General features: G+C 43.6%; 1 protein-coding gene across 7 annotated transcripts in view; it reads left to right on the top strand.

Moving 5' to 3' along the window:
* The first annotated feature begins 8,581 nt into the window (after positions 1–8,581).
* Positions 8,582–17,614, top strand: part of PLCB4 (phospholipase C beta 4) — a 380,642-nt gene continuing 371,609 nt past the window's right edge. For 5 of the 7 annotated variants that reach the window (XM_053671142.1, XM_053671148.1, XM_053671147.1 and 2 more), the window contains exon 1: positions 8,893–9,038. The gene's annotated coding sequence lies outside the window, so the exon portion shown is untranslated. Of the gene's footprint in view, positions 8,747–8,892; positions 9,039–17,614 lie in introns of those variants that run through there. The other 2 variants (XM_053671143.1, XM_053671141.1) reach the window with 1 other exon arrangement.

Raw genomic sequence — 17,614 nt, 5'->3', positions numbered from 1 at the left:
TTTGTCTGCAAATCTGCTATAAGTAACAGAATATTGTATATGTGAAGGAAGTTTGATGGCTGTCTCTGTTCCATAGAGTCAAAACTATGCTATGACTTTGTGCAAGTTGAAAGAAGGTACCCTTTCTCTGGGGCAGAGAGACCCCAGTGCCAGGCAGAAGTCTTGGCAAGGGGCACATCTCAGCCACCACTTGCTCCATGGCTGTGCATCCACGGTTGTCCAGGTGCACCGAACAACCTGCCCTACTAGCAGTGGTAGCTCTGCCTACATCCTGATAGGCCTCTCCTTAATAACAGAAGTTCATGTGGGTACCAGAAACTCAGTTTTTTCATTGATTAATTGCTAGAACATTTGTCAGCTCTTTTTATGAAGTCTAGAAAAGGAAATGCCTTTGAGGAAATACCTATAAGTACACATAGAAGAAAAGTTTTTGAAAAGGAAGTAAATTGTAGGCCTTACAGAGTTCTGTCAATATTTAATTAATATTGTCTTCCTTGTTCTTTGACTGTATTTTGCTGAACTGATGTGCCTACAACTTCTGAACTGAAAGTTGGGGTCCCAGCATATCATCAGCTGGACAGAGAACCTGAGCAAGTCACACAGCCTCTTTGAGACTTAAATGTTCATCAGTTAGATAGGTGATTGGGTCACATAATCCCCCAAGTCACTACTTGGTGGGCAGTTGTAAAAATCCACTACCCTTATCTTGGCCAGTGTGAATCAAAAGGGCAGCAATGACTAAAAAACAAGGATCAAAGAAATTGATATTTTGTGTGTGAGTAAAAAATTTGGGCTTCCTGAGACATCGAGGAACAATAAATTTAACTGAATTGTACTCTTGTCGTGATTCCAACCGCATGGAGTCAGTGAAGGAAAGAAAAGAACATTGAGTCTTGTTGAATGTGCAACTGATATTTATACTGTAAGCTAATGTATTTTTCTAATCTTGTTATGGCATAACAGAGATGGCAGGAAGGAATCATTGTATTTACAAAACTGATTTGTTCACATTTAAAGAATGGAGAGAAACATAAAACCATGCAATTAGGCCAGCACTTTAGCAGCCTGGTTAAGCAGTGTGTATAGTTTCCATATGCTTTCATTTCATTTTATGCAATCTTGTTATAAACATCAGGTAAGTAGGAACAGGGCGCTCATTTGTAAATCATATTCCGTAGGTTAAATGCTGACTATCAGTTCTGAGGCTTTCTGATTTAAATCTAATAGCTCTTATGCCTCACACTTTGAGGAAATGATTACAAATGTTTTGGCATCAGAAAAAATAACACAATTTTCCTTTGAATTATTTGGGAAAAATTCTTTATTTTTCATCCATAAATATGTCAAAATTTTAGTCGTGCTTTTTGCATAAAACACTTAGCGATTCACTTTACCATGACACAGAATAGACTATTTTTCACCAAACAACCCATTAACACAGTACTGAGTGCTTGGTTTATTCTGTTGAACTTGTAACAGAGAATATACAAAGAAGTGGTACAGGAGGATAGAAATGGCTTTCGAGCACCTTCAAGGGCACTATTCAAACCTCCATTGGTGAAATTTTACCATCAATAGATTGGATAAATTGAATTTGATACATTCATACAATAGTAAACTATACAGCAATAAAAATAATCAACTAATGATACAAGCTACAACATGGATGAATCCCACAAAGATTATCATGAGCAGAAGAAGCCAGACACAGAAGAGTGCATTCTGTATAATTCCATTTTATATGAAGTTCAAAAACAGAAGTCAGTTCTATGGTGTTTGAATAGTGATTACTGGTGGTGGTGGTGATGGTGCTGGTGCTGGTGGTGGTGGTGGTGCTGGTGGTGGTGGTGGCAGTGGTGTTTGTAGTGGTGATGGTGATGGCGGTGGTGATGGTGATTGTGGTGGTGGCAATAGTGGTGATGGTGGTGGTGATGGTGATGGTGGTGATGGTGGTGGTAGTGGTGATGATGGTGATGTGGTGGTGGTGATAGTGTTGTTGATGGTGGTGGTATATGTATGTAAGGGGTAGTGACTGGGCATAAAGGTAAGGGGACTTTTTGGTGTGCTGAAGATATTTTATATCTTGATACAGGTGGTGGTCACATAGGTGTTAATATAAAAGTCCTCACTTAAGATTTTCATTCTTAATTGTATGTATGGTATACCTTAATCATCATCATCGTCATCATCATCATGGCATATTTGAATCTCTGTGGTCTAATCAGATTCTAAGCCTGGTTCACAGAGAGGAAATTCTATTCCTAAACTAAGTTGTTTGGAATGGAATTAAAACTCTCTTCTCTATTTTCTTTCCGTTCTCCTTTTACACTTTAACAAACGATTATACAGAAGTTTAATTTTTTCATTGCCATTATATTTTACATAAACTCAATCCTTGGGCAATTTTCTTCACTATCTTTTCTTTGCTTCTCAAGGCCTCCAACATGTTGCACTTCCTCAGCACACGGCAAAACAAGACACAAGGTTAGGGAGGATGGACCCTGGGGCCGAGACAGCCCACGTCAGGACGGTCTGTGCACTGCGCACTCTTCAAAGATGTATGTTCCTAATTAAAGCAAACTGAACAAATGGGCCAGTGGTGATCTTTTCAGTGACAAAGGACAGCATGTGAAGAGCTAAGTGGAAGCTGTGATTAATGTCTCACTTTAATTCAGGACAAGAGAGGTACTGCTCTTTCTCTAAAAAGAATACAAAGTGATCTTTTGTGAATATAGTTGTGAATTTACTAAAGCTTCTTATTGTTTTTATCCTCAGTTCATATAAACCAACAGTAACAATAAAAATCAGATGAGGGACTGCTTGCATTGCTGGTTTGCTTTGGCCTTTGTTGTGGTGAATGTTAATTCACACGACAAGATGTTGCCGCAGAATTGGTAACTAGAGCCTGTGGCTGAGCACAGAGAGGAGTTCAGGGATGCACAGTCTAGGGAAAGACTCCATAATTAGATCTAGGTCTCCTCCTCATGACAGAAACAACTCCATTCACCTGCCACTTTCCCTACAAATCCTTTAGCCTTGTGGAGATGGGCAATGTTCTCTATTTTCTCTGTGTTTCTAGGGGCCGCGGTGGAAGGTTGGTGGTCTTAACTTTCTTGTGGCTGCAACCCCCAACTGGGTGGCCTGCCTGGCATGTGGAACCCAGCAGTAAGGTGCTCTGGGCTGGACCATCATGCAGAGAACCGTGGGCTTGGCATAAAAGGATCAGGGCTAATAGGTGGGAAGTCCAGAAGAACTCTCCCAAGGTCCCACTTAAGTCATCATGGCAGAGAGCTGGCATCAGTACACCTGCTGCCAAGTTACTGGTCTCTTAGCCACAGATGCAGAAACAGTGAACTGAGACATGATGAAAATAGTCACAGGTCAAGGGTAGGGATGCTGGTCTTTCTCCTTCTTTGTCCTTCCTGCCCAATATGCTGGAGGAGCAAGGCTTTGAAGGGCAGTGGGCCAGGGAGAGGGTGTTTAAGGATCAGAGCTTGTGCCACCAGATTTCCACTTCGAGGAGCAAGGGCTCCAGCACAAGCCTGCAATAGAGACGGTGAGAAGATTGGATTTAAATTGAGCTTGAAGTTGAAGTTTTAACATAGTCTGAGCTTTAATACTGAAAATTACAGTGTATGCCAAGTAGAAAGACTGATGTATCTTTTTAATACTTTTTGTACTCTTGCCCCTACTGCATTCTATTTTTTAAATTTATTTCTCTGTTACAGTTTACATACAATATTATGTTTCAGGTGTACAAAATAGTGATTAGACATTTCCATACTCTACAAAGTAGTCACTCCAATAAATCTGGTACTCATCTGACACCATACATAGTTATTACAACATTATTGACTATTCCCTATGCTATACTTCATACCCCCATGACTGTTTTTATAATCGCTACTTAATCCCTTTGGGTTTTTCACCCATCCCCCTGACCCCCTCCCATCTGGTGACTATCAATTTGTTCTTTGTATCTATGAGTTTGTTTCTGTCTTGTTTGTTCATTTATTTTGTTTTCTTAGATTTCACATGTTTATGAAATCACATGGTATTTGTCTTTCTCTGTCTTATTTTGCTTAGCATAGTACCCTCTAGGTCCATCCATGTTGTTGCACATGACAAGATTTCATTTTTTATGGCTGAGTAATATTCCATTGCATTTATATATCTTTTTATCCGTTTGTCTAGCAATGGACACCTACTTTGGAAACACCTATGTTATTTCCATGTCTTGACTATTGTAAATAATGCTTCAGTGAATATAAAGGTGCATGTATCTTTTCAAATTAGTGTTTTGGATTTCTTTGGATAAATACCCAGAAGTGTAATTGCTGGATCACATGGTGGTTATATTTTTAGTATTTTTTAAAAATTCCATACTTAGTAGCTGCACTAATTTGTAGTCCTACCGACAATGCACATTCTTGACAACACTTGTTGTTTGTTGACTGATTGATTTTAAATATTTTATTTATTTATTTTTAGAGAGAGAGGAAGGGAGGGAGAAAGACAGAGGGAGAAACATTGATGTAAGAAAGAAACATGGATCGTTTGGTTGCTTCAGCCCTGCGCTTCGACCAGGACTGAACTGGCAACCCCGGTGTGTGTCTTGTCTGGGAATCAACCTGGAGAACTTTGGGTTTGCAGGACAACAACAAACCAACTGAGCCACACTAGTCAGGGCTCTTTGTTGATTTACCAATGATAGCCATTCTGACAGGTGTGAGGTGGTATCTCGTTGTGGTTTTAATTTCCAGTTCTCTGATCCTTAATGATGCTGAGCATCTTCTCCCGTCTGGGGGCCATCACTATGCTCTTTGGGCATTCTCAGTACAAGCTCTCTGAACGGTTGATCAGGTCGCGTTCCCCACCTTATTAACATCTCATCTTCCAATGGGTTCAAAGTCCTGTAAGTGGCCTTCCATGGTCAGGCCCACTGCTGCCTCTGGGACCCCGATGCCACCCACTCCGTGCCTCTGTCTGCCACTCTGGCCTCTGCTGCCTTTCTCGAACACGCCAAGTACCTTTTGTCACAGTTTTTGCTGTTCCCTCTGCTGGAACCACTTGCCCGCATGTTCACACATTCGCTTCTCTGTCCCCTCGCTCAGGAATCCTCCCAAATGCTGCACCTTGGGAAGGCCTTTGCTTTGGCTTTCACCGCAGTTCTTAACAATAACGATGTTCTATCCTTTTAATAGGCTGTTGACTGTCTATCTCCTCTGACAGTATCTAAGTTTCACGGAGGCAATGATTTACCTCATTATCCTGGGCAAAGAATAGTGCCTGGTTTATAAAAGGTTTAAAAAATGTTTGTCAACTAAAAGACTGTCTAAGATGTCATTAAAGGGAGGGACACAGAACTTTAGCAGAATCCAGATGAAATTAGTATTTGGAAAAAAATTTCACTATTTAATGTTTACTCTCCACTGAGTTGAGATTCCTGAATAAACTCAGTATTAGATTGAAATCCTAACAATAATGACAAAAGAGTGTTGTGATTCCGTTCATCCATTTGTAAAGTTGAAAATAGGCTTGATCTACCGTACCTGGAGTGAACTCTAGGGCAGGAGTTCTAGTTTTATGGAATGGTAGTTTGCAGGGGCGGGGGCGACCTTTCTATTTTGCATCTTCTCTCATCAAAAAAATGAAGTTTATCATTTTTTCATGCTTTGAATCTGAATGTTACCATGTGGCTTTTGCCAATGTAAGAAACGCTCAAGCCTGTAGGGAATTGTTGAGTTTATTTGAGCCAAACTGGTGACAACTGCCGGGAAGCAAAACCTCAGTGGATTGAGGAACCGTAAGTGGATCACGTGAAATCCAATGGTGCTAGATTAGGGAGGTGGGAGAAAGCAAAGCGGGGGAAACTCTGGGATTGGATACAAAGTAAAGTGATACAAACATACTTCTGTCACAAAGGTGGGTACAGGAGAGTTACCAGTCCAGAGTGAACATGATAACAATAACAGGGAGGGGATTTGTGGTCTCTGCTCTGCTGTGGTGGTTTGGAAAAAGGGACGTCAGCTCGACATTCCAAAGGACTGTTATCACAGATGCAAAAAGACAACAGACAGGCTCAAGTAAGGTGAAGGCTGACTTCTGTCAGGGAAGATTTCAGCCTAGGACATGACTGTCCACCATGACGTGCTTAGTTAGGAAGTTTTTAACTTCAGACCATCCTGTGTGGTTACATTAGGTCTCCAAGTTCGCAAGGCTGTCACGCGGGCTTCCTCTGAGCTTGTTAGGCTTAGCATGTGGCCCTTTTGTGTGCACACTGTGGTCGATAGGACATTAACAAAGTGTGCACACTTTGGTCAATAGGACATTACCAAAGGAGATATGAAGTCTACTTTAAGTTGGGGCTCGGCTCCCCTTGTTGCTGGGGACCAGGAGCACACCATGTGAAGAAGCAATAGAGAGAACACCCTGTCATCCTAACTTTGGGATGAGGCTCCAAGCTCCACATGTCTTCAACTACAGGAGCGGACCCAGCAGATAAAAAGCAGAACTGCTGTGCTGATTTCAATCCTAGTTGCCGATTCACAGAATTGTGAGCTAATAATAGTTTTAGGTCAATAAGTTTTGGTGTGGTTTTTACATAGCAGAGGCCAATGGATATGTTTGGGTGTACTATGTACTCAATTAAATCCAACTGGTAAAAACCGTCAAGACACATAGATGGCACCTTCTAGTTCATCTGTCTTTGGGTAAAGGGAACATGGGAGCACATCCAGGAAGTCCTGGAGAACTGGATTTGAAACTAGCTATACTGCTTACTGGCAGAGTGATCTGAGGAAAATTGCTTAGCCTTTCTAAACTATGGTTGTCTTAAATATAAAGTAGAGAACAGGCCCTACCCTCCTGCTGCTCCAAGTCTGATCTGAAGACTGGCAACATCAACATGACATGGGAGCCAAGAAATGCAGAATCTCAGGTCCCATCCCAGACTTCCTGAAAATTTGCACTGTAACAAGATAAAATGCAGATGTGAGTGCACGTTATGGTTTGAAAAGGGCTGCCATAACACCCTGGCATCATCACTCAACATCATCACATCTTGAAGCCGCATGAACAGTGAGGAGTCACCCAGCCTTTCCCTGAAATCTTTATTTCTTTTTCAATCTGGCAGTGGAACTTGATCTAGGCTATTTTTCTTGGTTTTCTCACAGGCAGACAGGCTCAACTGCTTAAGAATTGTTTCAGGGCTCAACTAAAATGGCAGCTTTTAGCTGGGCAGTTGTCACTGGGTTCTGAACCCCCTCCTGGCGAAGGATGTCCCATTGGTAAACTTTTGATCCTGCTCCCCCACCTCCCTTTCCGCTTTGTCCTGCCTGGAAAAGCCCAGGATGTGTCAGGGGAACAAGTCTCTTGCTTCTACAATCGACTCTGCCCCCTTGGAGCAGGGACTATTGTTGGCCCGCACACTGCCCCTCCATTCCCCACACTGCAGAAGTGGCCAGGCTCACTCTTTCCTCTTGGCCAGCCAGACCTGCTCAGGCGGCTGAGCATGCCCAGTTCAGTTGCGAGCATGGACCCAGTCCCCAATGCGCAGGTGCCACGTCTCCGGGTTTTGGTGGCCGCCAACCGAGAGGAGGAGTGGGGGAGTAGAGAGGAGGGAACCCTCCTGGGAGTCCGGGAACAGCCCATTGGGAGGGTCCACACAAAGGGGGAAATGATGCTAGACTGAACTCCAGAGGGTCTGAATGCCAGGGTGGTTTGGAGTCACCTGGCGGCCGTTGTAGGGCAGGGTTGAGCGGGCAACTGACTAGAGCAGCGCCCCAGCATCCTAGGGACCAAAGTCTGCGGGGTTTGCGTTCAGAGGTTGCAAGACTTTTTGGAACCACTTCATCTCTCTGGAGCTCAGTTTAAGCCTTAGGAAAGACACACTCGCGCACACACAACCACACACACACACACACACACACACACACACACACACACACGGAGAGAGAGAGAACATTAGTTCTAGTTTTGGAAGACTTAAGGGTTACAAAAATAAAAAGCATTTAGAACAGTGACGATGTAAGCGCTTTATTTGTTTATGAAACCAAATTAATAAACACCCCACCACCACCACCACCAGCGGCTTTGGGTCACCAGTTTTCGCCCGTCCTGACACCCCTCCAGTCTTTACATCCACCCACGCCCCAAGGTCCACTGGGGGCTGCGGATCTCCAAGAAGAAAGTGCCACTCCCTACAAGGTCTGAGCCCGGCAACACCCTTTGGGTATTCTTCTCCGAGCCAGGGGCACATGCCGCGGCGCTGGGTCCAGGGGTCGGCCGGGGAGACCCTAGGGGAGCACACAGCTCGGCGGCTTCCCCAGACGTCCCACCCACCTTCTCCCAACTCGGCTCGCTACCCGTCCCAAGCGGCCCACCAGGGCCGCTAGGCTGCTCTCCCTCCCTGCCCAGTACCACCTCCCCGCCTTGCAGGCTCTCGGCAGCCCGGCGGCCGGCCCGGCCCCAGCCCACCCCCAGCCCAGCCCGGGCGCGCCGCACTGGGCATGCTCCGTAGCCTGGGCAGGTTGGGGCTGCGAGGCGACAGCTCCGGCTTTGGAGCCGGGAGGCGAGAACAAGGAGGAAGACTCGGGGACTGGGAAGGGGGAACCCGCGGGCTCCCGAGGGGCGGAGGGGCCCGGAGCCACGGACACGCCAAGCCTGGCGGGCAGGCAGGTGAAGAGAGGTGGCATTGCCCACCGCTTCGCGGAGTAGCCCTCGGAGACCCCCGCCCTACGCAGAGGTGAGGACCGCGAGCCCGGGACGCGGAGAGGCGGAGAGGCGGGGAGGCGGGGAGGCGGGGAGGCGGGAGTGGGGGGCGGGGGCAGGCGGGAGGGCGGGGCCGGGAGCGCGGAGTGGGGGCTTGGCGACCAGCTCTTCCTGGGGGAGGGGGCGGTGGCGCCGGGAGCAGTAAGTGAGCTGCACCGCCAACAGATCCCTTACACCCACGCGCGCACCCACGCGCGCACACACTCTGGGGCTCCAGGCGGCGGCAGTGGCTGTCTTCGCGGCAGCAGTTCCAGGCAAAGTGACAGGTAGGAGAAGGCATTTCAGGTCCTGCTGGAGGATGCGCCCGCCTGCCTGACGGGGCCCTCCGGGCTTGTTTGGTCCGAGCGGCTGCGTCCCAGACGCGCGCGCGCGCGCCCGGATGCCCTGCCGGAGAGTCTGTGCAGGTGCGGGGTGCCAGGCTTCCGTGCGCGCAGGGGGCCGGGGTCCCCGCTGCTACCCCCTTGCCCTGCAATCATCGTCTACTGGGTTTCCTCAGACTCTGTGCAGACGTTCACTGCTTCTGACTAGAAATAGCTCGGTCCGACGTGTATGTGATTATTTTGGTTGGAAATAGTTGGCACTGTGCAACGCCTGTAATTGTGTATGCGTGTGGATCTTCTTACCTCTTCTGGGAAAATAATAGATGACTGACCATTTCCACTTAAAAAAACACTGCCAGGTCAGCCCACGTTGAGGTTAGTGTTCGGGCCTCTTAAAAGCATACTAGTGATGGAAATGAAAGGTGATCTCAGTTTCAGAATTTTAAAGTTGTCTTTTGCTGAACTAATTAGACCCTGTCTATTTAGTATAGTCTTTGTGACTGTAGACTTCGTAGGCAGTAATGTGTAGAAGTATGGGAATATAACGTTCGCCAGTTTTCCGAGTGTGTCTGAGTACAACTTTGTCTAGACTCGTAAAACTAGAATTTATTAAGAAAAATGCGAATTCTCCATGATATTTTCATAAAATATGTATTTGAGAGATGACCCTTAATGAAGAAAAAATCTCTTTTAGTGATTCTAACTATTGTTCTTAAGGCGTTTGAGTTCAGTTTTGGCTGAGACATTTATGAGAGGTCTCCATTTTCACCATAAATGTGATGCATGGTAGTCTATAAATTCTGTGTATGTGGAGATAGCCGTTTAATAATTCTGTATGGTTGGCAGTAATGTCATTCTGACATAGGCAGCTGTATAATATCTAAGTTAGAATTGAGCTTCCCCTTTAAAGAGAAATCAGATTCATGAAGTAAACAGGACCAAGAAAAGCAACTGGTGACTTTACCTGAGCAGTCGACAAGGAGGTTTAAGAAAGTGTCCAAGGAATTGTGTTCTTTAGAAGGAAAAAATGTGTGTGTGTGTAAAATTTTAATCCTATCCCTTTAATTTTTCAAGACTTTTGGCTTAAAAAAATATGTGCTTTAACTTAGAACCTAATATTATATACTCTTCATACTTCAGTGGCCTAAGTTACAGAATCGTGCAAAAGAATAAATATCAAGCTGGACAGGGGCTTGTGCTTTAATCTCCGTTATCCCTGTTATGTAATCTCAAATGCTGTGTTTTTTCGTAAGGTAGTCTTCTTACATATTTGCAGCTGGTGTTTTAATTTATTATGTCATCTTCCTTTTGAACTGTGGAAGTTTAATACATGATTGCCATCTCGGGAGAACAGCCGTTTTCATAAAAATCCACTTTTTAAATGGGATAGAATTTTTAATTGTCATTTTTATGTATGTGACACTTTTGCTGCCAGAATGAGTAACCCTTTGCATGTAATAAATTATAACACGTCTAAAGGTACCCGGTATTAGATTAGCGATTACGCTTCCTTCCAACTCTATTATTGCTCAGCCATCCAAAAGTCGTTTTGATTACCCAGTTTTGAATTAATCACTGGAGAAAATGGGATTCTGCAAGTAACTGTCAAAACAGAATTTTTAGGACTCCTTTTGATCACTGGGTACACATTTATATCTGTCGGGATAATACTACCTTTATTTTACAAATGCACACCCACGCAGAATAGCTTTGTTCTAAAACACCCTTCTCTAAGTTTTATATTTTTGTGCCTGAAAATGCGAGTGATGTTAAACTACTTGTATGCCCTGGAATCTTGAGGTGGTGTTTTTTTGTGTTATGAGATAGTGAAAAATGGAAGTTGAAAAAGTATTAAGGGCTACTGTACAGCTTTTGCAGAAATGGGTTTTTAAATGTCTGTATCAGCTCTAGACTCTTTCATCCCCAGCAGAGACCAAGCCCGTGCCCATAGTGCCGATCCCAAGAACCTATCCAACTGTCTTTAGGTTAACATATACTGCCGATTTTGACCACATGGAACCATTATATTTGGCAATCCAAATGATCATGGTATTTTCTTAGGATACCACTAAATCCATTTTGGGGTTGGATTTATTAAGAATTGAAATGATCACTAAGTGCTTGCCTAATATTCACTGCTAACCCACCCTCCCTCCAAGTTAAAATTGAGGTTGACATTGAGCCTTTAGTGCTGCTGTCTTGTTTTTCTTGAACTGATCACTTCACTAACTGACTTGTGAAAGGATGTGATTATAAGTGAACTTGGGTTCTTGATTCTGTGTCTGCACTTTTGTCCTCACACTTTCAGATGTAGCTTGTACACTCAACTATCATAATTAGTAAATAATGTCTCTGGATTACTTAAAAATACATTAATAATTGGCTGCTGAGTTCATTTCATTTTCTAATTAAAAAATATGTTGAGGATAAATTTTATCGTTTTGGATCATTTAAGTAATGTGGTCATCGGAAAGAAAGATTATGTGTTTTTCATGAGAATATGAGAAATACATAATACTGAACTCAAAATATTTTTTGAAAGCAAAAATATTCTTTGAAACTTAAATTATTTAGGAGATGGTGGCCAAATTATCATCGCTTGTAACACTTATAAAGGATGAGGCAGCATGTTTATTAGCACTGACGGCCCGGGTTTTTAATAAACGATCACAATGAGTTCTGTGAAACCAAGAACTTCTGCATTGGATGTGCAGAATGAGGTCAAGGACTAATGGAGCTGCTTTAATGATCATTGTTGGTATTTCATGTCCAGACTGAAGTTTCTAAAATAGTTGCCTTTCACCTTACAATGTGAACTTGTAGGCCTTATCAGTGTCTGTCAAAAAGACATCCACCTATGGAGAAATAAGTAGCTTTCCATCATGAATAGTCGACAGCAGGGACTCTCTGTGTTTCGCTGTTGGTGTGTAAATGTTAACTGTGTTTGTGAGGCTACTGTTAAGTCTCAGTGCTATGTATCCTGCATTTTCCATCTCCCTGTAATAATCCAGAAATATAATAACCTTGTGTAGCTCTTTCTTACCTTCCTGTATATTTGTTTTTCTGTTTAGTAGTTTTTTAAATAAAGCCTCCCCTTTTAAAGGAGAAATACTTCCTCAAGGTTTAGTAATATTATTCATCTAGTTATGCCTTAGAATGATATAAAGGTTTTTTGGTACATTCAGAGGTTGTGGTTCTTTAGCTCAGCGGTCCCCAAGCTTTTTGGCACCAGGGACTGATTTCCTGGAGGACAGATTTCCCACAGATGTGGTGGCGGGGGATGGTTTTGGGATGATTGAAATCAATTACATTCAAGCTCACCTCCTGTGCCTGGACAGGTTCTGGTCCTTGGCCTGGCCCGGAGGTTGGGGACCCCTGCTTTAGCTAACCAAATATAAAAATGAGTTTATTTTACCCCCAGTGGAAGTAAAGCCAGGTGATAATGAATTATCGATTAGTTGAATGAAAAGTTTGCATTTTCCTTATTGGAATTAAGCCTGTTTTCAAAAAATCACCTCGGGGTGGGTCACTTTTCTTTTTAATGCCATTTCATTTGTTTGCAACAACCACCCCCCAAATCCCACTTTTAAAAGGCTGGCTGGAAGCTCATGCCTTTGGATTCTTTTCACATGCTGAAGGTGGAACCCAATTGCATTGAAGAGACAAAAGCAGCAATGCCCTACCTTTGAAATTGCAGCTAGAACACAGGTGGCAAACGCAAGGCCTGTGGGTGGAATCCGGCCCTCCACCTTGTTTTATCTGGCCCGGCACTTTGTTTCTACCTAGTGGCAGCTCCGAGCTCTGGCTTAACTGTTAAGGAGTAGTTACGTCTATACAGTCTGAAAACTACATTCTGCCCTTTGAAGGCAACCTTGAGACTGATGTGGCGCCCGGCGAAAATGAGTTTGACACCCCTGGGCTAGGACATCCTTATGTGCAGGAGGATGAATGACCAGCAGAGTTTTTATTTTTCCTGCATGAATCCCATCTACTTTTTCTTTCCTTATCTTCAGGGAATCAAAATAGTTGAAAGGGACACCAATTTGAAGTCGTTTTTTCTCTGAATCTCTCTCTCGCCTACCACCTGTAAAACCTTCAAAGAGAAGGTCACACAACAAGTGACTGCAAGATAGTGTTATCTTATGCCCTTGATAGGGAGTCTCCTTCACAGCTCTTCTCCCATAATCTTTCCGTGTGCTGAGAACTGGGAAATTCGACCTCTAGCTACTGAGCCACCCTTGGGCCAGGCAAATCATTACTTTAAGATACCCTGTCTTGCCCTTGCTGGTGTTGTCCCATCACTGGTGGGTTGCGGGTTCAATTCTCCATCATGGCACATACCTAGGTTGCAGATTTGATCTCTGGTCTGGGACATGGAGCATCCCCCATCCAGGGTTCATATAATCCCCTGTCTGGGTGTGTGTGATTCCGGCCCATTCATGCCCTGGAGGCAACCAATCATGCTTCTCTCTCACACTGATGTTTCTCTCTTTCCCTTTCTCTCTCCCTAAAAGCAATGAAAAAATGTCCTCTGGTGAGGATTAAAAAAAGAAAACGAAAAAGAAAAGATACATTGCCTTTCTTAAAGCATTCTTTTTCTCTTGAACAACATCTCTTAAAGATGTTTTTGGCACCCTGACATGAGCAAAGAAGTAGCCATTTCCTTAGAACAGGAGGAAGAAAGGAACTCAACGTAACTAATTTTAAGCAGCTCACCCAGAAAGAAGAGAACACAGATTAGCAGATTGACATCTTACTCTGTCCCTCAGAACAAGAGTTCTTTGCCTCTGGAGTTTGGTGGGTCCATGAACATAGCTGGTAAATGAATACTGATTTATCTTCACTTACTTTCAAATGACAGGACAGGTTTTAGAGTTACTGCTGATCTTGGCATTTAATGGGTTGAAACAGAAGCACATATATTACCCTGTGCCAGCTTAAAAAATTATTTTGATATTTCAGTATAATTGGCTTCCTTTGTACTTGCTTTTATGCATTTAAAAATCAGTCTGATACCGGTTTATAGGATTCACCAGATTGGAAGGGGGGTTGTAACCCGATTGAGGCAAAGGACAACTGCTCTAGAAACACTTCCTGGTGGAGGTAGCTGGGTGGGAAAGTGGGGCATGCACTGTGGGCTTGCTCGCAGCACTGTGAAGTCGCTGAGACCTGCAGGCGTTGGAATCAGGCCAGACCTTAGCTCGAATTTTGACTGTGTTGTATGTTCCCTGTGTGACCCTGGGCATCCACTCTCAGCTTCAGTGGCCCCATCTGTATACAGAATAACCCAAAAGGGCAAAAAGTACCTGGCCCCGCACTGTGAATGATGCTGGCTGTTGTGTTACTACTGCTGTTGCTACAGCAGCTATTGGTCCTTCTCCTGGGACTACTACTGTTATCCCTGTTCACCCTCCCATTCTCCTTCTCCATGGGGACAAATGCCATTGGCCTAGCCATACAAAACGGACTAGTCAATTCCTATAAAAATTTTAATAAGGGACACTTTAGCCCCCCAGCAGGAACAGAGAGTTCGTTCACCTTTTAGAGCCACTCTGATGTGCCAGATCTTCCTCTGTGCTTGCCTAACTCCGTGACTGCGTTTGGACAGAGGGACCTCACACTGACTCTAACTGCCTCAAAACCTCAGGAGCCAGATCCTATCCCCAGGGCATCTGTGTCTCCCAGATAGGCTTTCAAAAAAGCCATGCTAAGCCATTTAGGCCTAGAGGGAGAGAGGCATCCACTAGAATAATTTGGGGATCTCTGATGTTTAGGAGGAGGCTTCATGGCTCTTGATTTCCCACAGAGCTTCAGGGGGATAGCGAACTTCTCTGCTTTATGTAGTAATAGCAGCAACAGCGACAAAACAATAGACATCTATCTGTTGAGCACTTAAAATGTGTCCCATCATTTAATCCTCCCAACAGCTTTTTTGGTGGTTAATATCTCTATTTTACATTTGGAGAAACTGAGGTTTGGGAAGGTCAAGATACTTCAGGGAGTTAAAGTTAGAGATGGGGTTCAACCCCAGGTTGACGGACACCAGAACTCCAACTTCTAACCACTGTTCTATGTTACCTGATATTAAAGTGTGTGCTGCCAAAATGTTTGTTATAATCAAAAGTTTTGTGACCATTATTTGAAGTGACAGGACTGAGATATGACTGAGAAGCTTCCGGCAATTCTGCTGTGAAGCGGAATTGACATAGGAAGTTGAGGCTAAAGCCTCGTGTCCTCACCTAATTCTGGGTGCTTCGGTTTCTGTAGTTGCACAGGCCGGTAGGCTGAGTGAGGAAGGTTACCACGTGCTACTCTGGGGGAGCCTGAACAAAGAATTTGTTTTCTGGAGGGCAAGGTTTTACCTGGTGAGATTCCTGATGGTTGTGATCAGGCTGTGGCACAGTCTGATTTCTTGAAGGGTTGGGTAAGCAACGTGCAGCTGCCCAGGTGTCGAGACCTTAGGGAGTGGTGGGGGCTGCTGTGGCCGACAGAGCTCCCCCATGTCCCTTCCCGGGGAGCAGCCGCCTTGCAGGGCTGACCGGTTTCTACCAGGTGGGCAGGGGGCTCAGAGTTGCCGGCATCACTACATTTTCAAGAGAAGCAAGAAATGCAGATTTATTTAAGTGCGAGATCTTATTTTAAAATGTTTAGGGATAATTAAAATGAAAACCCACGTGCCAGCCCATGGAGTGGCCAGCCAAACAAAGCATACTTTTGAAATGAATTTGGTCCATGAGCTCCCATTTTGAGCCTTTGGTCAACTGTAAGTGCTTGGAAACACTGTGTACTAGAAAATGTCAGTACTTGTGTCTGTAAGTAAGCATGATGTCTTCTTTATCCATGCTTTTGTTTTTTTCCTGTTCAATTTCTGCAAAAGTGATCATAGCCATTTGCTTCCAGTGCACATAACTTTCAGATTCTGCCTTTCTGCCTGTTTGTCTCCTCCTCCATTTTTCTAAGATGTTAGCAGATACACAAAGTTGAGGGAGGCAGAACTTGGTTTTCTATTCTACTTCATGGTGCCCATTTAAAATAAGAACACTTAAGTATGAAGTGGGTGGCTTTAATTATGGGGGTGACATGGAGGGTTACTTGCCTAAGCCACTGATTTGAAGTCTCACCAGTCCACGGATGTCCCCATTGCTACTTGGTAGGTATTGTATTTGTCTTGGACATACAGAATGTGGGTCTGTTGCTGCGGGTTAGTGTTTCCATGTGCAGTTACTTAACAGAGGTGTTTTCCTCTTGCTCTTAAACAAGAGGTCCAGTTGGATCACGTGAACAGTGAAACTCCCTTCCAGGTGGGGCTCGGATGGGTTTCTCTTACATCTGCTGATGTACCCTCCCTGGCCAAATTACCACAGGCCCCTAGAATTTCTATTAATTTTAAATTTTCATTGCTTTTTAAAATGATGTATGTGGCACATTAATATGTTCCTGTTGAAATGATAATGCAAAAATACTGAAGCAAAATGTAAAATACTCTTTCCCACCTACACCCATACCCAGATATAACTATTGGCAACAGCTTAGAGTGCCTCATTCCTCCTCTTTTTTCTGTGCATTTACATATATAAGCATATATACTGTCCTTTTCTTATTACATAAACTGGATCATACTGTATACATTTTTCTGGAACTTGCTTTTGTCCACTTACGTGTGTGTTATGGAGATCTTTTCATGTCAGTATACTAGTTACCTTTTTCTTCCTAACATAATGTAAAATTTGGTAGTATTGACCCCGTGCTATTCAGTCATTCTCCTATTTTTAGTGTTGCAAACTGAAAGATTGAAGATCTTTGTGCATAGATTTTTTTTGTGCGTACGTGTGAGAATTTCTTGTAGCTTAATTCATAGGAAGAGAATTATTTGGATGAAAGGATACGCACATTTTGCATTTTGAGAGAGCACTGCCAAATTGCCTGTAAAGAAGTTCCCCATGAAATTTCTATCTCAGGGAACCTCAGATTGTGAACATTTCCCCCAATCAAAGCATGGCCCACATTGTTACATTGCTTTGCTAATTCAATCAGGTTTCATTTATATACAGTACATCAGGAAATGACTTTAGAAATAGTCTATGTCCTTCAAATTCTTTGAAAATGCAATACTTAATCAAAGAGAATTTACCATTTAAGAGGCTCGTTTAAAACCGGTTAAGCAAAGAGAGATCTTGTAGAATCAAAGTTGAAAGTCTGTATTTTAATCAATTTGGCAAGCTGTGAAAATGTGTTCCCCTCACACTGGAATATGTCATAAGCGCCCCCGAATATGTGGTCACAGAAGTGAGGCTTCATCTGAGGGTGGATAATGAACTGGAAAAATCAAGTTAATTTCATTGCTAAAAATTCCGTGCAGGTATATTTATAGCTTTAGACTTCCAAATACTTAATTATTGAGGAATCTTTTACCTTTTGCTTAGAGCACTCCGAGGTTTAGAGATAACGGTATCTCATTGAGTTTTACTGTTTAATAGCTACCCGAAGTTAATTTTCATGACATTTAGAAGTGACATACAGAC

This window comes from Artibeus jamaicensis, unplaced genomic scaffold, assembly GCF_021234435.1.
Source record: "Artibeus jamaicensis isolate MK-2021 breed Jamaican fruit bat unplaced genomic scaffold, CSHL_Jam_final contig_685, whole genome shotgun sequence".
Lineage (NCBI taxonomy): Eukaryota > Metazoa > Chordata > Mammalia > Chiroptera > Phyllostomidae > Artibeus > Artibeus jamaicensis.
The sequence above is the reverse complement of the archived record's forward strand: the minus strand, read 5'-3'. Positions and strand labels throughout refer to the sequence as shown.